The sequence below is a fragment of the Salvia hispanica genome, unplaced genomic scaffold, assembly GCF_023119035.1.
Source record: "Salvia hispanica cultivar TCC Black 2014 unplaced genomic scaffold, UniMelb_Shisp_WGS_1.0 HiC_scaffold_985, whole genome shotgun sequence".
In the NCBI taxonomy this organism is placed as follows: domain Eukaryota; kingdom Viridiplantae; phylum Streptophyta; class Magnoliopsida; order Lamiales; family Lamiaceae; genus Salvia; species Salvia hispanica.
The window spans coordinates 4,190-21,841 of NW_025952782.1; the positions used below are offsets into that span (position 1 = coordinate 4,190).

Consider the following 17,652-nt stretch of genomic DNA (forward strand, 5'->3'; position numbering starts at 1 on the left):
AAGGTGGAAAGGAGATGTTTTCCAACTATTTTTATCTCCCAACCATTTCTCCAACATCTGCCCCGACATCATCCATAGGCCTTGCTATGACCAAACAAATTGAGAATCATCCCATCATCTTTCCTAATTAAGATCATCATTTTTATAATGATTGATCCATCCCATAACTTTATAGTATTGTATATGCACTTTTTGGAATTAGTAAAAAGACATTTTAAATGTCGACTTCTTTATTGCATGTTCCTTATAAATGGTTGTTTTGTCTTTAGTGTCTTCTACAACGATAGTTCTTTTAGCTATGAGATACTGGCTTAATTTTTTTTGTTTCTGTGTACTCATTTTCAAACAAATTAAATTTAAATAACCAATTTGATACAAATGCAATAGTTTAGTGACCATTTAAGAAATTAGTTAACCCTTTGAAATGCCTCAAATATGCATGCCCCTTGACTTATCTGGGGGGTAGATACACGAATTTCAACGCAATCATTCTACGGGGTACATTCCTATCATTATACATACATCTTTATTTAACACCGTCTTTTTTGACAATTTTTATAGACCAAACGAGGTATCTAAAAAAATGGAAGCATATATTTTTTAAAAGCATACATTTGGGAAAAAGAGATAAAGTTCCAAATAGGTAAAGCTCAAATATTCCAATTGAGTGGATTCTTAGGAAAAATGAAATTATGGAAAGCTCACATATTCCTTTTGAGTGGTTGTAGAACAAATAACAAGATATTGCCTTCAGGAAAACAAATCATCTTATTTTCTTGCCTTTCTTTCATAATCAATAGCACCGATAGAACCATTTGTCCCCTTAAAAAAAAAATTTTAAAGATAGATATAAATTTTAATATGAAATTAATAAAATTAAAAAAGATAGTGAAAAAAAAAAAAATAGTTGCATTAATTATCAGTGGACAGTAAGATTCATATATTATTAGTAGCGTAGTGTACAGTAATTTTTTTTTTTAAAGAAAAAATAGAAGACAAAATTGAGCTATTAAAAATTAGGTGATTAAAGAAATTACTATTTTTAGATTATAATCTTTCCACTAGTTCCATTTGTGATTAATTTTTCTCTCTAATGAAGTATGTTTTTTTATTCTTCACACAATATTACATTATTAGTTAATTTCTTACATTTATTTTCATTATTTTTCTTCCTCAATTTTACGATATTTCTAAAACTAATACCGGTAATTACTCTGAAATCAATATCCTAGAATGAACTTTAATTGATTTCATCTCAGCTTTTCTTCGCAACATAGATGGGATAGAGGTAGTATAAAAAATCGAATTTTAAATAAATTAAAAATGAAGAAATGGCTCGTGAGTCGTGATGCAACCAGCCGGGGCTGCGTTAATGATACCCTAGTCTCAACGTAGAAAGGCCAACAATATTCTAACTGCATCATCTCTTTCCCCACTGTGAAAATTCGGCTTACAAATAAAAGAAAGAGAAACTACAACCTCAAAGCAACCCCGTGTCATGAAAGCAGAGCAGATCGCAGCGAACTTTAAATTTGTCGAGGGAAATCAATCGACCGTTAATGACTGAGATTGAAGAAATCTCAAATCATTCACAAATTGCTCTCCTCTATTCCTCTTCAAATTGTGAGTATCTTTAAGTCTTTTGGATCAATATTCACACAAATATATACAAGATTCTCTTTGTATATGCATATTCAAATATTTTGAAATTTAAGTGCAATTCCCCTTTGTCGGCAAACTTGTCTATCTGTGAAATATCAAGAAATTTATCCAAGCCACTGGCTACAAGAAACCTGAGAAAAATTAAACCCGATTCAATGTAGTACTAGTAATATTTTCTAAAAATATTTAAAAAAAAAAGTAAGAATGCATACTTGTCCCTAAGAGTTGTTATCATGGATTTACACCCTCCTCGAATAGTGGATTGTAGATTAACAGCTATATTTGGGGTTATGAATACTCTGTCGCAAATGTATCCACCCATTTTCCCCCCTCATCACTTGAACACACTTTCCCTAAATCACATTCACAAACATGAATAATTTAAACCCAATACGTCCTCATATAATATTATAGCCCAAAAAAGGTAACATATAATTATACCTGTACATATGGGCATCAATAGAATGCAGCTTCATTGGAGTCTACTAGACACCCATCACTTCCCCAACAATCCCCAAATGAACCAACCCCCAACCTTCCAATCTTCCTTCCTGATCAATAATTATATATAAAATTTTCATTAAAAACTAGGAACTAATGGACTGATTTATTGACATCCTTACTTCCCGATGTAGTTCCGAACCCCCTCGATGATCTCCCCCCTTTTTGGCCCTTTTAAAACCTAGGCTCCGACAACACATCCACCCTCAACTCCACCGACTCCAAAGGCCCCCAAGATCTTTGATCAAACCCCCCAATTCCTTCCTCCGACCCTTGAAGCTTCACCCCTCACCATCTCAATTTTTTCTTCACCACCATATACGCTCCGAATTGAAATAAATCTCACCTATTAGAAAATACTCACCCCCAAAATGCCTTATAAGGGGAAGGGTTATCACTCATTTAAAAAGTGTTAGGGTCACCATTTTGTCAATATGGAAAGAAAAGGGCTAAAACACACAACAAAAAAGATTGTTAAGGAAACTCTTTTTAAAACAATTAAAGGGCGATAATTTATGTTTCTAAAAATTTCCCAAAACTTCAAAAAGTGTTCTTATTGTTGGTGTCATAACTAAAAATTTAAAAGGGCACAATTGGGAAAGGGATAAAAAACAAAAGATTAAATTTAAATTTTTCCTTAATTTAGGAACGCTTTCTTTTTCCCAAAGTAAATAATTGCGTCCTTTAAAAAATAAGTTTTTTTTTTGAAAGTAAGTACCATCATCAAGAAAGTAGTTCCCTTCAAGGCGCCGTGCCCGGAAGTCTCCATCATCAAATGCGCTAATCCCTCGATTGAGCTAGCGCCTTTCGATGACGTTCCGGGAGGGCCGTACAGGCGTGGGGCGCCTCTGTCGGTGATGAAGTGAGGGCCGTGGGGCGGGCGCCGGGGCGACGGTGGTGCCGGGGGGCCCTTGAGGACGATGGCGGGCATGAGGGCGATGAGCTTATCGCCGTTGATGGGGTTGCGTCCTTGTCGACGACGCCGCTGGGTCAACGTCGGTCGGGACATCCCCGATCGCGTTGGTTTGGAGGACGGCGGCGCGTGTGAGGGCCATGGGGCTTGTCCTCCGGGGTTTGGGGGTGTGGTTTGGGGGAAAATCCGTCCCGGGGCGAGGGGGGGGATCCCAACGTGTCGGCGCCCCGCTTGTCCAGCACGTCCCATGTGAAGAACCCGCCGGAGCCGTTTCCGGCGTTTACGATTATCTGCCACAGCCAGTTGAGATGCATGCTTTAATCCCATGCAAAAAGTATTTTGGACTAATGCATTAGTGAAATTTTATTAATTCAGAAATATTAACTTACTACTCCTTCCGCTCCCATTAAATGTCTCATGTTTGACCTGGGGGTTTTAAGAAATTGTTTGACTTTGTGAAAAAAAGTGAGTTGAAAAATTTAGTCGAATGTACTCCCACTTTGATATAGTAATAGTTTTATAATAATGTGAACTCGAATGGGTTAGTGGAATGTGTTGTCCATTCTTTAAAAGTAGAAAAAGTAAAATGTGCATTTATTGGAGACAATCCAAATAAGAAAATATGGAACATTAATGGGAGAGATGGAGTAATAATTTTAAAGAGGTTCCAGTTAGCACTCCCTTTGATGGTAAATAAAGTAAGAAATATGAAGATAGAATAAAGAAGAGAGAGAGTTATTTTTTGTCAAAAATAGAAATGAGTTAATTATCTTAGAATTTCTTAAAATAGAAAAATGACTCAATTAACAAAACGAGGGAGTATTAATTTAATGAATAGCTAGAAAAAAATATTGTGGTTTTAGTGAAGGAGAAAGGCAATGAGAGAACCTGAAATCCTTGAAGAGGGAATCATAATGGGAAGGATGATTGACTCTTTGCTTGATGATATCTCTGAGATGATTAGAGTAGGCGCTCATCAAATCCACCGTCTTCGGTCGAACCTTAAGCACCGTCGACACTTTGGCCAGCCGATTCGCATATTTCCGGCCAGCTTTCTCGCATATCTCCTCCACCCCCGATGACGTCAGCCCTCCTTTTTTTGTAAAGAACTTTAACCCATTTCTAGTGTCGGCAAATGCGACGCTGTCATCTGTTCCAACACACACATTTTTGCATCCAATTACTCAAAATCCTACTCCACTTTATTATCAATTTTTTTTATGAAGGAAACATTTGGATATGGTACAGACTAAACATTTATTCAAACATTTACTAATTTCGATATCGATCATTTAATGAAATGGGAAAGTTCTCCCTAAAAATTTGTGGAACTTTAAGAACAAAATACTATGAAAGTAATCTATGTTGCCAATTTACTAAAGAACATGCCCCCCCTCACCCCACCCCCAAAAAAAAAAAAAAAAAAAGAAAACATACAAACAAAATTACAAGAGACTATCATGGCCCAATATATTCATACCCTCTTCATTTAAGTTTTAATAATAAATACTATTTGCCCCCAAAAATGGTAATTCGGATTATACATATTTATTACGTAATTAATAAAGTAAGAGAAAATGAGTAAAAGCAGTTGAATTGAAACAATGTAGTGGATGGCTATGAATAATAATAATGTAAAAGGAAGGAAAAAAAGTTTTCATAACTAGATATAAACTATTTTTAGGGAAAAAAAAAGAAGAAATTCAGCTTATTTCTATCAATGGGTAGTTATATTCATATTTTTTACCCTACCTTTTGAAGCATCAAACAAAAGGGGAGGCGACTGTGCCTGAAGCAAGCCGGCGTGGTGGCGATCCCATGTCGAAACCCACACACCCCCCGGCCCCAGCCCTGAAAAAACCGCCACGCTCAGAACCCCCCGAAACCCTCGATCCTTCCCCCGACACCCTAACCTTTTCTCCTTCTCCCTCCCCAACTCTTCCCTCCCACTCCCCAAAGCTCCCCGCATCGCCTCCACGGCTGGCGGCGTCAGGTTCACCGGCCCCCCCTTCCCGCCTTCCACCGCCACTCCACGCACATCGGATCCTTTCTGCAGTCGCCTAATCTTGTCGATCTCTTCATCCACCACCACTTCACTGTACCCCGCAGTGGGGGAGTTGTACTCGCCTCGAAGTCGGTTTTGTTTGAAGAATGAAACGTTGGTAATGCGATGAAGGGGTGTTTGGGTTTAAATTTTGTTTTCGAACTTAGATATGATGGGAAGAGTTTCGGTTTGGAGGAAAGGTTGGAAGCTGTGGGCCATGGAAATATCTTTTTGGGGCTCTTAAATGTTTTTTTTTTTGTTTGAAGATGGAAAAAAAGAAGAAATTATTTGGGGGGGATAAGGTTTGATGAGTGAAGGAGAACCTTACATTTGCAGATTCATGATAGAAATATCTGGGGAAAAAGCTTCCAAAAATGATGCACATTTTTTTTTCTTGTTTTATTTGAATTTAAAAACCGTTGCCTTCATTTTCCCGAAATTTTGCCTTTGGATATATTTTGCTCTTTCTTACTTGACTTGACCAGCAATGGTATATGCTTTTTGGAGAATATCTTTCAACAAAATATCAACGTTGATTATTAAGATATTGATATTCAGTTTCGGAATTGTTGACATGCTCTTATAATATTTCCTTCATTTAAATATTACTCACTTGTTCAACTCCTTTTTTTTTTTGGCCTTTTTTATTGATGGAATACTAGATGTGTCCAACATTTAAAGATAGTCATTGAAAAATATTTAAAATAGTTTCCCCTTTCCCCGATTGGGTAATTTCCCAAATTTTAAAGTTTTTTTAAAAGTTTTAAAAATAAAGAAAAAAAAAAATTAAATATTTTAATAAAGAAATTATTTCCATAATTGAAAATCTATCTTAAATGGGGGAAGGGATAGTTTTTAAAACTTATCATAAAGCATTAGTAAAATTTAAAATAAGTAAATATTAGATTTTTTGCTTATTTTCAATGTTTTACAAAATATTTTAATCTGAAAGATAATTGTAAGAAAAATTACTACTACTATTATTTATATTATATGTTTGCTCTGATTTTGTTGTTTTGATGTTGAAATGGTTTTTTTTTTATCCATGGACATATCTATATTTATAGAAGTTTCATTTTCCATGGCAAATTGTTGGTTTAATTTATGCCTGGCGAACGGGGTATTAGAATGGTCTTTGGCTCTTTGCCCATGACTTTCAGAAAATTAGAAGGAAAAAAAATTGAGAAGTTGTAAATTTCATTAAGTTTCCGTTGTTTAGTCGAACAATCAACCACATTAAATGAGGATATTGATCCCGATTGACCCTTGATGGTTGTTCCAAGATCTTCCTCACCGCTCGCATCCAAGTCAACAAGTAAGCCAGAGTTGAATTTGGATGAGTGGTCCCTCGGATTTACCCCTCCTTCCTCTGGCCAGTCGGACTCGACATCTTTAAACTAAGGAACCCAAAAAATAATGAAAAGTTTAATTTACACTAAAATTCTTAACAATAACACGCGATACGCCATCCGTCCTCAATGCGCTTCTACCTCGTCGTTGTTCAGCCCTAAACCAACAAGGTGGCATTCAAAGGTCCAGAGGGGTGGTGGCGGGTTTTATTACTTCTTACTTCAACCAATTTGGCATAGCTAATCGTGGAAAGATCGTTGGTCTCCAATGCTCGAAGTCCGAGCTTTTCTCGTAACCGAGAAAACAAAAGAAAAGGAAACTATTAACAATATATACACCAAAATATCGTGAAACGAATGTATGCAAAAACGCTATCATCTCCAAGCAACGGCTCAATTTGAAAGTGATCGAATCGTTCATAGTTCGTAATGCATGGGATGTAATTGAGTGAAAGTTTCGCAGATCGATCAAGAGAGGTCGACTAATTGAACCAAACGACTCGCTTCAACTCGACTTTCAAGGAAATCACGATCGATCAAGCGGTGGAAGTCTAACCGATCAAGACGACTTAATGTTGTCTATGTCTCGTCGGGTGCAAACCGAGAACGAGACACCATCAATGTCACGACCGCCCTTTTAGTGTTAATAAATGCGGGGTGGTCGCGACTAATGGGACTTTAAAGAAAGGATAATTTTCTAGGATTTCAATAAAGAGTTTGACAAAGATAATTACTCTTCCATGCTTTGATCCCATTGACTTTTCTCGTCCTCTTTTTGTAAAAATGATACTACCTCCGTCCCCAAAATTTGCTACACTTTGACCCGACACGGGTTTTAAGAAATGTAATGGAAAGTGAGTTGAAAAAGTTGAGGGATGTGGGTCCTACTTTTAAAGTATTAGTTTTATAATAAAATGTGAGTAGGAATGAGTTAGTGGAATATGGGGTCCACTACCAAAAATGGTAAAAGTGAAGTGTATCAAATTTTCAGGGACTACTAAAATAGTAAACCGTATCAAATTTTCAGACGGTAGTAAAAAATAGTTAAAGTGGAGAAATGGTAAAGCAAGAGAGACAATAATGTAGATAAGACTTTCTCTATATTATTCTCTCTTAATTTACCATTTCTCATCTTTAACTATTTTTTATCATTTTTACAAAAAGAGCGTAGAAAAGTCAATGGGATGCTAAAGCGGGACTGGAGAGAGAAACATTCAATAACGAGGGAGATCGTAGTAAATGCTTAGGTTTTAAAACCAAAGTCGACAATTATCATAGTTGATAATCCAAGAGTGAAAAAGGGTTCAAGACATAATTGGGAAAAATAGTCATAATTCAATGAGGCATTCAAGAGTAAGAGTGACGCCATGTATGAAGGTTAGGGCTACCGCATAAGACACGTAAAACAAACAGGTCCTTAACTGATCTATTTAGTGATTATGCATTCGATTCAAATTTCATGCAATAAACATAGATATATAGAACACACATCAAATATTCACATAAACATGCATATTCGACGTGAATTAAATGTTACTTCATAATCCGACATCGGATTGACGTTGTTTGCCGTACGTCGGCGATCCTCGGTTTACCGACCATGTATCTTACGTACTATTCCTTGTCCTTGATCATCCATCCGTGTGAGATCTTGAATAATCAACAAATAGATTTGAAGAGATCTATGAGAACCAAACACAAAACACGAGATTGCCTCGATCTAAACCTATGAATTAGATAGATCAAGAACAAAACAAGAACCCTAAATCTCCCACGTGCTAGGCACGAAAATCGAGACAAGAGAAGAGAGAGAGACGCCAAGAATGGCGTGCTAGGGTTAGGGTTTAGTGTGTGTTGTGTATTGTGTGGTGTGCTAGGGTTTCTCATATCCTCACTATTTATAATACACTTATGGGCTGGCAGGGGATCCATTGGAATGATTTAGTGTTTCGGGCTCACCCATTAGATAATTAACTAATTAAATCAAAAGACTCATGATTTAATATATTATCAATGGAATATTATTTTGTTCCACTAAAGAATAATATTGCACTCCCACCTAAATCACCAAATTACAAATAACTTGGGTCCATTTTATTTTATAATATTTCCCGCGTTTAAGATTATCTTGATCCATCAATTTAATTCTTTTGTCTGCTATGTGACTAGAATTAAATTAATTCTCCAAAGAGTTTTCTAGTTTGAAACTTTATTTATTATTCCTGGAATAAATTCCAATCGCAGTTTTCAATAATAAATTCCTTTTTCAAACACCACTGGGATCACCCTAGGATTTAATTATACCACACTCGGGCACACAAATTCTATGAAATAATATTCCAATACCTTCATGTTATATAATTACTACCACCCAAGATATCATGAACTTGAGTTACATACAAACTCTCACATATTGATAAGTCAAAGTGACGTATGACTCGAATAAACAATATTGATATTAATTCCATAGACTATAAAATACTAAAATTTTTGGAATATATTCTTATAGTAGATAGCAATAAAGGTACCAATAGGTAGTCAAAGCATATCTAGGTTGTGAATACGTTTTTCTTCTTACTAGATCTGGCCAAAGTCCCCTACTGGAAAACTCATGAGGAGATTCGTTGAATTTCCCTACTTGACCTTCTTAGTAAAAAGCCTTAGACTTGTTTATCATATTTCAATAATAAATCATTATATTATATTATTTATTCTCATAATTAGGTAAACAAGTGGATGTGGCTTTGATACATGCACAAGCCGATCTTACAAAGGCATGTACGTCAAGCATCTTTTAGTGTACAAACCCCAACAATCTCCCACTTATATTCAAAGAATGCTTTCGACTATACCTACCACTTTATTGGCCTTGTGCTACACATTCACACACATTTTCTCCCACTTATACTCAAAGCAGACTTTGGCCAATATGTACTCAAAACTATAATTCTTCACTTGTTTGTAATTTGGTGATTTAGGTGGGAGTGCAATATTATTCTTTAGTGGAACAAAATAATATTCCATTGATAATATATTAAATCATGGTCATTTGATTTAATTAGTTAATTATCTAATGGGGTAAGCCCAACACCTAAATCATTCCATGGATTCTCTTACTAGCCCATTAAGTCTATTATACATAGTGAGGAGTATGGGAAACCCTAGCACACCACACAATACACAACACACACTAAACCCTAACCCTGCCGCCATTCTGCGTCTCTCTCCCTCTTGGCTCGATTTTCGTGCCTAGCACGTGGAGATTTAGGGTTCTTGTTTTGTTCTTGATCTATCCTAATTCATAGGTTTAGATCGAGGCATCTCGTGTTTTGTGCTTGGTTCTCATAGATCTCTTCAAATCTATTTGTTGATTATTCAAGATCCGCCCACACGGAGGATGATCAAGGACAATGGAATAGTATGGAAGATACATGGTCGTAAACCGTGGATCGTCCGAGGTGCAGCAAGCAACGTCAATCCGATGTCGGATTATGAGGTAACATTTAATTCACGTCGAATATGCATGTGTATGTGAATATTTGATGTGTGTTCTATAGATCTATGTTTATTGCATGAAATTGGAATCGAATGCATAATCACCTAAATAGATCGGTTAAGGACTGTTTGTTTTCCGTGTCTTCCGCGGTAGCCCAACATGAAGACACGACGCCCTAGGATATTCAAAATAAATCCAACGATGATTAAGGCTCGACTCAACACCACCCCAAAACTCGTCACCGCTCAACCGCACATAAGGAAAACACTGCGAGTGAGTACTTGATGCACTCAAGGGCTCATGCCAAAAACAAGTTATCAAAAATATTTATATTTATCATGCCATTGTTAGGTAACCATCGAGGTTTTATCTTTTGAAAGACCACACGTTAAAACAAAAATTATGGCATGATAAACAATTTGCATTTCATTCCCATCGATAAAATAGTTAGGACATTGTCCTTATTTAAAAAGAGAGCCCACCTCGAGTGCTTAATCCGAAATTATATCCTTTCCTTTGTGATCACAAATCACTTGCGAGATATCACCTTTGAAATTTTAAAATAACACATAGATCAACACAAGGAATCAAGATAAAACAAGATGCATGCATATTAAGGCTTGAATTATTTTTATCAATCGGATCATGAATTTTCTCCTATTAGAAACTTAATTATTTCGATTAATTTCAGTCGCCCAAAGTGTCCCGCACGTCCCCAACAAAATTTGCGAAGAAATAATTCGGTCCACGAGATTTTAATTAGCTCACTAAAAGAATAAAACAGCATCCCATTAAGAAATAAAAACGTACTCTCCCAATCCACCCAATCCAATTAAATTATACCAACCCAAAATGAAAGGAAAGAGCAAAATAGTACTCCCTCCGTTCCAAGGAAGATGACCCTTTTTGGCGCACGAGATTTTATGCAGTTATATTTTGTATGGTAAGAGGAAAGAGTAAAATAGAGAGGGGGAATAAAGTAGAAATAAAGGTGTTTCCATTTTAAGTAATAGGTCATCTTGATTGTGACAAACGAAAATGAAAAGTGAATCATCTTCAATAGGCTTTAAACCAAAACTAAATATTAAAGTAATACTTTCTATTCCATTAAAAATGAAAACGTTTTCCTTTTTGGTTGTCCCATTAAAAATTACACGTTTAATAAAATGGAAACAACTCTTTCCCTGTTTTTTATCTCTCTACTTTACTCTCTTCATTAACTCACAAAACAACGTTATATAAAATCTTGTGCCGATTCTCAAATATTTCATTTTAAGTGGACGAGGAGTAGTTAATAAATAATGAAAACAAGGAATCAACACCTCCCTTTCCCAAACTCGTCGGCCCTCTTTCTCCCTCAACTCTCTCTATTCCCCAAAACGGAACTCACAAAAAGTTTCTCCGATTCACCGTGAGTACCGCTCGCCCGGCTCCGATTCGTCACCGCACTACTGCCGTCGCTCGGTGATTCGTTACAAGTTCAAACTTTTATTCGGTTTTGTTTCGATTATCCGATTTGAAATTGATTATCGATTGTATGAGATGCAAGGTTTGAAACAATTGAAGAGATTGGGATGGTGTTGGGTATGTGCTATACCTTTGTAGCTAGATAAGCAATTCGGTGGTTTATGCGAAAGTGATGGGATTTTCCTTGGTGTTACTTCTGTCCGTTGCCCCTAAGTTTTCTGTCACAGGAAAGTTGTTTTATGAATTTTGATTGCAGTTTTGTAAAGTGGAACGTAGTTGGGGAAAAGTTTACCGTGATGCAACAGGAACTAGGTTGAGGATGAGAACTTTTGTACCGCGTGAAAGCCTTAGCCGTCATCTTCCTCAATTGAGAGTGTTTTTGAGAGTTTTCAACAGTGGAGAGATTGTGTTGTGTGTGTAAGTGGCGGTGGAAATTAGGGTAGAGGAATATTATAACGTGTATTGAGAGTAATTTTTGGTGATTGATTTCAATTGATTGTGATTGAATAAATGGAAAGATTTCTATAGCAGATTGGGGCGAAGAAGGCACGGGAGACATGGGAGGGTGAAAATTTGGCATTGATTGCTCAATTAAAAAGGGGATTAATTGCTGCATTTGATTGAAATCAATTTGGGAGAAGATTTATAGATCATGATGTATTTCAAATTATGTCTTGCAGCTCAAGAAAAAGAATTTAGGTAGTGTAGGATTTAATTAAATTGATTTGGGCTCAAACCCTAACTATTTTATTTAAAAGCCTGCAAATTATATTTCATAAGATTGAACTTTATCATTTATTTCCAATAAATATTCCTTAGGAAAGGAATTATTTAAATTTCAAATTGTAGAATTTGCAATAGAAATTCAAACTCGTAAAAAGGTTAAGACCATTCATTCGAGAAATAATTAAATCCATCCGCATCAATCTTTCAAACGGCCACGTCACGTAATCAACGAGTTGACTCGTCAACGACAAAACCCTAAATCCAATTAGGTCACAAGAATATCAAATAATCCTTTCACTCGTCATTTAATCCACGGACTTCAAGACATTAAAATCATTAAATGCAAAAATTTTACGATTCGAAAAGTAGGGTTCAAAAAGTGGGGCGTTACAATCAAAGTCTTAACCCACAATACTATAAATTAGTAAAGGGAATTAAGGGTAGAATACCACAGAGATGAGGTGTTTTAACATTTGTTGTTGACATTTTGGGGATGGTTGCTGCCACGCCTTAAGAGTGGGTTAAGTTTTATCCTACTTGACTGAGCGAACTAAAAACTTATCTAAATGATCAACTAGATTAACAAATTGAAACTACACTGCTAGCACTCCTGACTGATCAACTGGATTAAACGAGAGAGAAACCTACTAAAACTTTCCTGAAATAGCCAGACAAAAGGTAAAAGCAAATTGGGGACCAAAACCCTCAACTAACAAATTCTGCAAAAAGCGCTGAAAAGTAAAAAAAAGTTGTATTATGACTTCATCTTCTTCATGTGACTGACTCGAAACAAAGCATAAATAGAAACTCAGACATTCTCGGAATAGAGCACATTTCGGGAAACATTTAAACATGAAAATTAAAGCCTTAAACTACAGATCTAATCTAACTGGCCAAGAAGGAACTTCATAAATACAGATTCATGCCATAACCATGCAGATTTAAGACAAAAGACTCCAGATCTACTCAATCTAACGTGGATTTACTAAAACAAACACAATCAAACTCAAATCTACAGTATGGAACGTAGACAAACTAGATTTCGACTTCCTAAAACTACCAATTGCGAAAAGCATCCAACAAGATGTAAACGGCCTCCATAAAGTGAAACGCAAATGAAAGCATCCATGATTTAAAGTTCAAACAACTTCCAGCAAAATCCAAAGGCAAATGTTAACAGCAGTTTACAATAATACACTACGAAATATCCAAAATGTTAACAGATGTTCCAAAACACGAAATTAAAACTAAGCAAGAAATTAGGATTGTTTCTTCGCCCTTACAGGGCGGTGGCACACAGGTAAAACGACTGAAATAACACCACCACAGCCAGAGAACCACCCCTTCCAAGTGTGTAGAAACTAACTAAGAAATTGGAGAGAAATGTGAGTTTGGGAGACTTGAGCTGAGAAAAGAAGAGCTCCTGCCTCATTCTTTTATTCCCTCCCTTATGTAGGGAGGCTTGAGGCTCTGATCCCCAATCTATATTGGAAATGTCTGTTATGCCCTTGCAAAAAGGACCCTTAGAATGTGCTCCTTTGTCTCCGGCCGCTTCTTTCTTGATTCTCCTTTATTAGTTCGGCAGCATGTTGTAATTCACTCCATTTCCTTCGATTTTACGTCTGCCTGGTCACTCCATATGGTATTCTGGACAGGCAGATTTCCTGCACACCTGAACTCAAAATAGCACATTAATTCCCAAAGTGTAGATATTCAACCCAGAACCGATGCCCGAAACAAGCCTTATCATGCACATAAATCCTTAGCATTTGGTCCCTTTTTCACTTTTGTGTTTTCCGCAATTATCGCCCCATTCCCTACTGCCGTGAGCGACCACCATATTGGCTCGACACCAACCCAGTGGCAGACGCCGGTGTCGATTTAATTTGCAGAGAGAAACAGCTGATTGCGTGATTTTAGAGTTTTGGGCCTTCTTACCTTAAGCCGAACCCATGTTCTATTTTTATAGATTAATCACGCTCTTGACTTCAATGGAATAGTTGAACTAACGAAATCTTAACAATAAATTTGGGTATGCACTGATCTATTCTTTAATTGTTTTTTTTGTCTTATTTACAAACTCAGTTTTTTCTCATTTAAAATAGACATGATAGTTACCTTTGCTTTAAATTATAAATTTCATTGTTTTTCTACCTTATAACCAGATTAAAAAGCGTTATAGTATGTCATAAAAGATTAATAATAAAAATATATCAATTTTTTAAATTTAATTAAATCTATCCTAAATTTAAAAATTCAGTTATATACTTTTACGAACTATACATCAATTATATTTCAAATTTTTTAACTCTTACCAGTTTCATCAATCTACAATATTTATTGTTGTTAATTGTTTCATGCTTTAGTTTAATAGTACTTCAGTATTAAAATTTAATTTTTTGTTGCTATTAGTTTTATGTTTCAGTGTGTTTTGAAATGAGTTTATTCTAATTAGTAGTATTAATTTTCAACAGTATTTGATCAATGATCATGTTATTTTTTTATTTTGTAGGTCAATCGATAGTTGCAATTGAATTTTCTAGTGCTAGTGAACAAGAACCACAATAATTGAATATATGATAATTTAAGAATTTTAGTTGTTTCAAATTATACTGTTAGAAACCAATTATCGCATACAATAGGATAATGCTATTAAAATTAGTATTAGTATGTATTTCTTAAAATAATTATTTAAATATTATATTTTGTCTTGTCCAATTCGCGATTATTAATTTCTAGATCCGCCAAGTGCTGCATCGGTGTCTCCCTATTAACGTGCTTAACTCTTCGTCACCCTCACTACAAAAAAAAAGCTATTTCCCAAGCACCAAAGTGCTCGGCATAAAGGGGAAAATTTTCTCGGCATATCCAATTACCGAGCACTTCACAGTACTTTTGGTGCTCGGTATTCCCTTCGTCGGCATTTTTATCGACGCTTCTTGGTGCTCGGCGAACGGTCAAATAACCCCGGGGGCGAGCACTTCAAAATGCTCGGCGGGCGAGACCCTCCATGTCTCGGCAATTTCAGTGGGGTTTGGATGTGAGCACCTCACTCCGAGCAGGTTGGCGAGCACATATATGTGCTCGGAATGCACAAGCACTGTGGGTGCTCGGTATTTTTGGGGGGATGAGGTTTGGGGTGTAGCGACCCGGGGCTTGACATAATGGCGAGCACATCCTGTGCTCGGGGAAATATGTTGTCTGGAATTTTTTAATATATATATTCTACAATTTTAATTATTTAAAAAAAATTTAAAAAATAATAAAAAATAAAAACAAAGCAAATAACATTAAAAAAATAAGATTGTTTAACAAAAATATATAAAAGATAAGATTGTCTTACAAAATTACACTAAACTACACATTTTTCCATTAAAAAGGCTTGGAGGGTGGAAGTTCTTGCTTTGTCCCCGGGTTGAATAAGAGAACACATTTGGATACCCCTCGCGTAAGCACGTCCATGCTGTTGTTTCCGTATATTTCTCCTGCAACGATGTAGATTTTCGTTGAAGAAGGATACCCCATCGCCTTGTGCAAAAAAGGGCTGCATCTCTCGGAGACATGGGGCACCTCCCCCAACCGTCTCTCTTTGTTGTCGATCTCCTTCTCCTTCCAATGCTTCACGTTGTACCTCATCTCGTGAAGCTCCTCTGCTTCCGAGGAGCTAAGATTGTGGTTGCACCTGGTGAACGCAAGCATGTCTTTCTCGTACTGATCCAAACGAAATCAAACTAGGTCAACAATTAATCTTCTTTAACCTGCCAAGGTAAAAGTAATACTAGTAGGATACTTTAATTACCTCAAGTGAAGAGCAATGTAACCGTCTTCGCCCGAGGTGCTCAACCAGTTTCTTTCAGAACTCTTCAATCTCGGGATGTAGCAAAGGGCCTCATAGTTAACGGCATCTCGCTTACGTATGGAGGAGGGAAGGCCATTGTTGGTAAGGTGAGCAATTTACACAATATCCAGATTTCATCAATCAAAATAGCAGATAAACTAAGTTTGAATTAGTGTGATACCATCTCCACTATCATGTCTTTTATCATCTCTACACACTCTCCATTCTCACTCTCACAGCCATAAGTAATAGGGGCACATCCCAGGAGCTAGTCCCATTACAACCACATTTCTCACATTTGCAAGTGCAGATTCTGCAATACAAGTATAGCAACAATCTTTGATAACAAATTCGATTTTCCCCTTAATCACCTAAGTAACAACACTCAATCAAACATAACAAAGATCACAATAAAAAGGGAAAAAAACGATTAAAAAAGAAGTGAAGTGTAAGAAGCAATGGCAGATAGTCCTTACAGTTACCGAGACGAGTCTATCTCAATAATAAGTGAATGTAGAAGCTGAAAGGGCGATGAAGATTCCTTACCTGAATCTCGAGCTAGGAACTGGTTGAAGCTCCAAGGCAGGTACAAGGATTGCACTTTGGATTCATTTAGGAGATAATAGTGTATGTAGTCGTTGCTCCCAATCAAAATGTAGAATATGGAGTTGGAAATCAGATTTTTTGCTGCAACCTCCTCCATGGTGATAATGAACTGCTGAAACGTGTCCATCACCTGCTGGATCGCTGAGCAAGAGATATATGTTGCCCCGTATAAAATATTGAAACAAGATGTTACTATGTAACGAGGAAACACATGCAATCCACAAATTTAGCATTTGAAGCACTAGAAACTTTATGTAGAAAAACATATTACCAATCATGAACCGTAGTTTTTATCTTCCAAAACCTCAATTAGTTTTAACCAAAACATGCTCAAAATCATCTTACGTAGAATATGATACTCAATAACTTATATGCCACTCTATGTAAAATGCAGCATATAATTTTATTTTATCGACTCCTAATCAAAAAACACACTTTTCCATATTCAACGATCAAAAATAACCTTCTACAAACTAGTATATATGATTAATGGAATCATTAACGCATAGTCATCATAATCCTCCATTTTGATCTACAGAATATCCAATTCCAGTTACACACGAAAATCCAAACCTTAATCGACTCCCCTAAAGCACGAAAATTCGAGTATTTAAAAGCTTATCAATCAAGCACCAGTCAACAATCCAAACCTCAATCGAATTAGATAATACAATAGAAATCGATGATACCTCACCGATTTCAATCAAATTTTGACAAATAAAAAACAACAATTACATAACCTCCTCACCGATCTCGGCTCGACGATCTTCTCCAAATGCTTAAACGCCACCCGAACGGTCGAATCTTGCCGCCGATAACTATTTAACAACGGAGTGGGATGAAGAATCGAAAGAAGTGAGGTTTAGGGTTTTTCTATAGAGGCGGTGAAAGTGAAATTTTCAGCGCGGAAATCATTTTGTTCTAACTGATATAGTAACTTCCATTTATAATTTTGGAATCCCGAGCACGCTTACGGTGCTCGTTGACATCTTTAAAAGTAAAATGAAATGTATCGCAGATAATTTTATGGCGGAAAATGTTTGACATCTT

At 36.3% G+C, this 17,652-nt stretch overlaps 1 pseudogene; it reads right to left on the bottom strand.

Moving 5' to 3' along the window:
• Positions 1-1,546: 1,546 nt before the first annotated feature.
• LOC125200468 lies at positions 1,547-16,729 on the bottom strand (annotated as a pseudogene).
• Positions 16,730-17,652: the final 923 nt, after the last annotated feature.